The sequence below is a fragment of the Gavialis gangeticus genome, unplaced genomic scaffold (genome assembly GCF_001723915.1).
Source record: "Gavialis gangeticus isolate Ggan-Ray unplaced genomic scaffold, GavGan_comp1, whole genome shotgun sequence".
NCBI classification, from domain to species: Eukaryota; Metazoa; Chordata; order Crocodylia; family Gavialidae; genus Gavialis; species Gavialis gangeticus.
This window is the reverse complement of record NW_017729015.1, coordinates 2,933,211-2,938,774: the sequence shown is the minus strand read 5'-3', so window position 1 is coordinate 2,938,774 and position 5,564 is coordinate 2,933,211. Positions and strand designations below refer to the sequence as shown.

At 46.8% G+C, this 5,564-nt stretch overlaps 1 pseudogene; it reads left to right on the top strand.

Annotated features, from left to right (window-relative positions):
• The first annotated feature begins 4,321 nt into the window (after nt 1-4,321).
• LOC109293908 overlaps nt 4,322-5,564 on the top strand; it is a 7,300-nt pseudogene continuing 6,057 nt past the window's right edge.

Here is a 5,564-nt window from a genome sequence, read left to right as displayed (position 1 = left end):
CAATGAATAGAGATTAAATGGGGAATAGTTTTAGGACTCCTGGCTATACAGACTGGAGACAAAGAGGTGAGTTAGTTTTGGGGGTGCTTAGGATTGTGCAGGCTACATTGGAGACAGGGAGTGCTTAACCCTTTCGAGAGGGCAGACAACCCCTGGCTGGGTGGCCTTTGCCCAATTATTGCCTTTATTGAAGATGAGCTGCTGCCTTTCTGCCGGAACATGTTGCTTGCTGTGCTGGTGAAATACAGATGTAACAGGATATGAATTTATGTTAGCAGACACTTGTTAGATTTGGGTATCTGAATTACCTAAATTTCAATTTGTACCTTGCATGCTATGGTTCAGGCCTGCAAGGGGCCTGGTGAGACAGGACTTTCCCTGCAGTTACTGCTCCTTGTTGCTGTGGCACCATCACAGGATCTGAAAATAGGGCAACTGCAATCTTAGTGCTCCTTTTGGTGCACCCAAGCAGTGCAGAAGAGCTGCCAACTGATGCAAATTGGAAAACTTTAAAGAAGTGGACATAGATCAGCAGTGGGGGAGGGAATGGATCCAGATTAGGAGCCCTGGGTTGCATCTACATGAGACATTTACTGTACAGTTAACTAATTAACTGTGGAGTAAACATCTCAGTGTCTACACACGCATCCTACTAGGGATCAGGAAACTAATACTTTCTGTAGCAGGGTAGTGCTTCTAAATACAGTACTTGTAAATACAAGTACTACCCTGCTGCGAACTAAACAATACACAGCAGTGCACATACAGACACTGACCCAGCTGGCTGGGGCATGACAGTGCTTCAGTGTGGGGCCTGACTGCATGGGGGAGTAGTACTGCCAGTCAGGGGTAGGGAAGGCAAGAAAGAGGATTGAGATCAGAGTAGCTTTTAAGGAATGCTGATTTCTTTGATCAAAGGCCAGGGTGGACAGGGGCTGGGGTGCCTCACAGGAGCAGGTGGGGTTTCCATGGAGATCCCCTCCTGAATTCCAACTGGTCTGATTCTGTTGCCATGGGAGCAGACACAGAAGGTTTCTGGGCATCAGATCCAGCCAGTCAGGATCCACAACACCGTTTGAAAGTCAGAAGAGCCCAAGGAGCAGAGAGGGGACACAGCAGAGCCTGGCTTCTTAGTTCCTTTCTGCCTATTTGTGCAAGCTTCTTGGCCCTTGGGTATGTACCAGGAGGTTGGGCCAGGGGAAGCTGAGGTCCTTAGAGTCTTTTTGCATCCTTCTCTGCTAAGAAGGGGATATTGAGGAAGAAGAAAAGCAGCTTGATGGATCCCGTAAAGATAACAAGAAGTGGGCCCTGCTCCTGGGGACAGCCCTGAACAGTGGAAGCACCAGCTCTGGAAGAAGGTAGGCAGCCATGCCCCCCACCCCACAAGAAAAGACATAAGGTGGTTGTGGTGGGTGACTCCCTACTGAGGGGGACTGAAGGGGCGCTGATCCCCTAACCTGTGAGGTCTGCTGTCTCCCAGGGGCTTGCATCTAGGATATGGCTGAAAGGATCCCAAAATTTGGCCAGCCCTCTGACCACTACCCCATGCTCCTCATCCACATGTTCATGACACAACCCTAGCTGGGTCATGAGAGACTACAGGGCTCTGGGGCCTGGACTCAAGGGGCTGGGGGTGCAGGTAGCTTTCTCCTCAGTCCTAGATGTATAAAAGAAGGAAATAGAAGATTCTGGTGATGGTGCTACTGTGAGGGCTTTGGCTTCTTTGACCATGGCATGCATGTCAGGGACTGCAGCCTGTTAGGAAGACTACCCAGACATCTCATGGGATGAGCTCTCAGCAATATCTGGTCACTCACAAAGATTCCTCAATTGCATTGAGGAGCTCTGTCTAACTCAGGAAGTCTACGAGCCAATCGGGGCAAGGCACTCCTAGACTTGGTTCTGGCCAAAGGGGACAAATTAGTGAGCGATATAAAGATAGAAGGGAAACTGGGTGACAGTGACCATGATATGATCACTTTCTCCATCCACCGTAAATCAGGGAAATTGGCCACTAGGGTAGAAATTCTTGATTTTTGGAAGGATGACTTCCACAAGCTTAGGCAATCAGGTGCTGTGGGACCATGGTCTGACAAGGGAAGGAGTACAAGAAGAGTGTTTGTTCCTCAAGGAAGTGTCCTAAAAGCTCTAAGGAAGTCCATCCCCTTTCATACGAAAAGCAGCAAAAGGGCTGGGAGATCCCCTTGGCTCAATAGACAAGTCATGGACCTCCTGAAATCAAAGCAAGAATCCTACAAGGGATGGAAGTCAGAAATAGCTACCAAAGAGGAGTACACAGCAATAGCCTGCACCTGTAGGAGCTGATCAGGACAGCTAAAGCACAAACAGAATACAAATTGGCAACCGAAATCAAGGACAACAAAAAGTCCTTCTTTAGATATGTAGGGAGTAGGGGACAAAACAAGGAAAGCATAGGGCCCTTCATGACTGAAAAGGAACAGCTGATAACTGGCACTCAGGACAAAACCAGACTCCTGAATTTATTCTTCACATCAGTTTTCCACCAATCCAAGGGCACTTCCTTGCTTGACAGGATGCAGGATGAACATGGTGGGAGCCTAGATCTTGTGGGGGAGCACCTATAAAGACTAAATGTCTACAAACCATCAGGACCAGATGAACTACACCTGAGAGTGCTAAAAGAGCTAGCTGATGTCATCACACAACCTATAGCCAAATTATTCGAATATTCATGGTGTTCAAAAGAGCTCCCAGAAGACTGGAAGAAGGCCTGCGTTGTGCCTGTGTTTAAGAAAGGAGGACCCCAGGAACTACAGGCCAATCAGTTTGACCTCAAACCTTCCTTTTACCCAAGGTAAAATCCTGGAAAAAATATCAGAGTCCATCACTAACTGGCTAACAAAGTAGTATTCTGAAAGATAGCCAACATGGCTTTATTACAAGCAGATTATGCCAGACCAACCTCATCTCCTTCTACGATCAGGTAACTCACCATCCGGATAGGGGAAATGAGTTTGATGTTGTATACTTGGATTTCAAAGAGGCCTTTAACCTAGTCTTCTATGATGTCCTTACGGTTAAATTGGAAAAATGCAGCCTCAGCTACTTTATGGTCCAGTACCTAGGAAACTGGCTCTGTGGTATGACCAAGAGTACCAATGGATGGGACTGAGTCGTCATAGCGAGAGGTGACCAGTGGCATCCCTCAGGGCTCAGTATTTGGACCAGTACTATTCAACATATTCATCAACGATTTGGATTCAGGTATTAAATGCGGACTGGTAAAGTTCACCAGCAGTACCAAAGTATGGGGGAGGGTGGTCATGCTCCAGGACAGGCCAGCAATACAGGTTGACCTGAACAGACTTGTGAGGTGGGCAGACCTTAACCGGTTGTTGTTTAATACAGATAAATGCAAAGTGCTTCATCTGGGGAGAAATAACCCCCAACACACTTACAGGCTCAGCAGTGCTATGCTAGCCAGCATCACAACTGAACGAGACCTGGGTGTCATGATAAAAAATGAGCATGAGCCACCAATGTGATGCTGTAGCAGGAAGAGCTAATCAAACACTAGCATGCATCTATCGAGGCATCTTGAACAAGGCTAAAGATGTCATCCTCCTGTTTTACTTGGCCTTGGTGAGTCCACAGCTGGAGTACTGCATCCAGTTCTGGGTGCCACACTTCAGGAAGGATGTGAAGCTCAAGAGAGCTTCACACATGATTAGAGGCCTAGAAAGCAGGTCATATGAGGAGAGGCTGAAAGACCTGGGAATGTTCAGCCTGGAGAAGAGAAGACTTTGAGGGGACTGGGTGGCAGCCTATAAGTATATCAGGCAAGTACAGCAGGACCTGGGGGAACAACTATTCACCAGGCCCCACTGCCAGGGGAGGGCTAGAAATAATGGGCACAAGCTGATTGAAGATCATTTCATACTAGACATAAGAAAAAAACTTCTTTACAAGTTAAGTACCAAGGGTTTGGAACAGGCTCCCCCCCCAGAGGTGGTACAGTCACCCATCCTGGCAATCTTCAAAAAATGTCTTGATGCCATCTTGCAGGGATTATCTGACTCCAGCAGTCTTTCCTGACCAAATGCAGGGCAGCAGGACCCAGTGAATTGCAAGGTCCTTTCCAGACCCTAAAAAACTATGATACTATGCAGTGGTGGTGCTGTTTTCCAGACAGCTGAGTCCTTGTATTTTGACTCCAATTCCTACTGGAGTCAATGGGTCCTTCAAGTGAATCCCTAGCTTCAGTACCAGTGGGTTTAGCGAAGATTATATTGATCTTTGTGTCTTTTCTGTCTATTCTGTCTATTATTTTATTCAGAACATGCCATTTGTGACTAAGAAGCTTAGTATGGGTAGCAACATTTCTCTGATAACTAGCACAAATAAGCTGCATGAAGCAGTTCCTACAGGGGTATCTCCAGATTCTAAATGTCTAATATGCTTGGAAAGATTTGACAATGTAGCTTTTTTAGATGGTTACTTTCATAGATGTTGCTTGGGTTGTGTGCAGGAGTAGAAAAATTAGAGCCGAATGCCTAGTCTGCAAGAGGCTTTTTCATTCTGTCTTCCACACAGTGAGAGCTGACAATGATTTTTAAAGAGTATATATTAAGGCCTTCAGGGAATTGTTATTTCACCCATCCTGAAGGGTAGAGATTTTGTTAATGCACTACAGTAACAAGGGAGTGTTTGTATGCTAGCTTATCATCAAAGGAGTTTCTTTTCTCAAAGGACTCTGTCACCCTCAGACAGTGGGATATTGTCTGAAGTGTTGTCAAGTCAATCACTGCAGCAGAGCGATGGCAAATTTCAAAGAATGATAGGAAGGCATGTCTCAAGAAGACAGGCTATGTTAGAGGATAGGTCCCTGTGACAAATTCAAGGACAAGACATAATTAAGTATCAAAGAGCTCTCTATCATTCAGCAGAGTTTTTCTGCAGGAACCCTGCTCATCTTCATAGGTTAGTTCCATGGCTGGAGTGTAAACTACCTGTCCTTTCTAGTGCCTATAGCTTTCTAGCTAATATTATTCAACACATCATCATGAATGATGTGACCAGATATGACCTGAAGAGTCAGGCATATGCTTTCCTTTCATTTTTCATGTCCTTGTGACAAGGTGTAGCAGGGCACTAAGGTGCCTGGTACCTGGAAGGCAGCAGTAGGGGCTCAGGTGTTGGTTGCTAGGGGCAACCAGGAGGAGCTAAGGGCCCACACCTGGTGAGTCAGCTGACCGGAAGGGGCAGGGCTGACTACTATAAGACCCAGCCTGGAGGCGGTGAGTCCTCTCTCTCTCTCTCTCAACTAGTAGCCAAAGGAGAAGGAGCTCTGCCGGAGCAAGCAGAGTAGAGAAGCCTGATGGCATGAGCAGCTTCTGTTCGCAGATACCGGGTGGAGAATTCCCTGGTAGAGATTTGAATGATGGTTAGCCAGGCGGCTTAGATTTTATGTTATAGCCCAGGGGCTTGAGTTTTCTGTTTGTAGTTTTATAACACTGGAGGACCGGGTGAGGCTATTAGGGGTTGGAGGAGGCCTCATAGGGGCTCCACGGTAGCATGGGGAC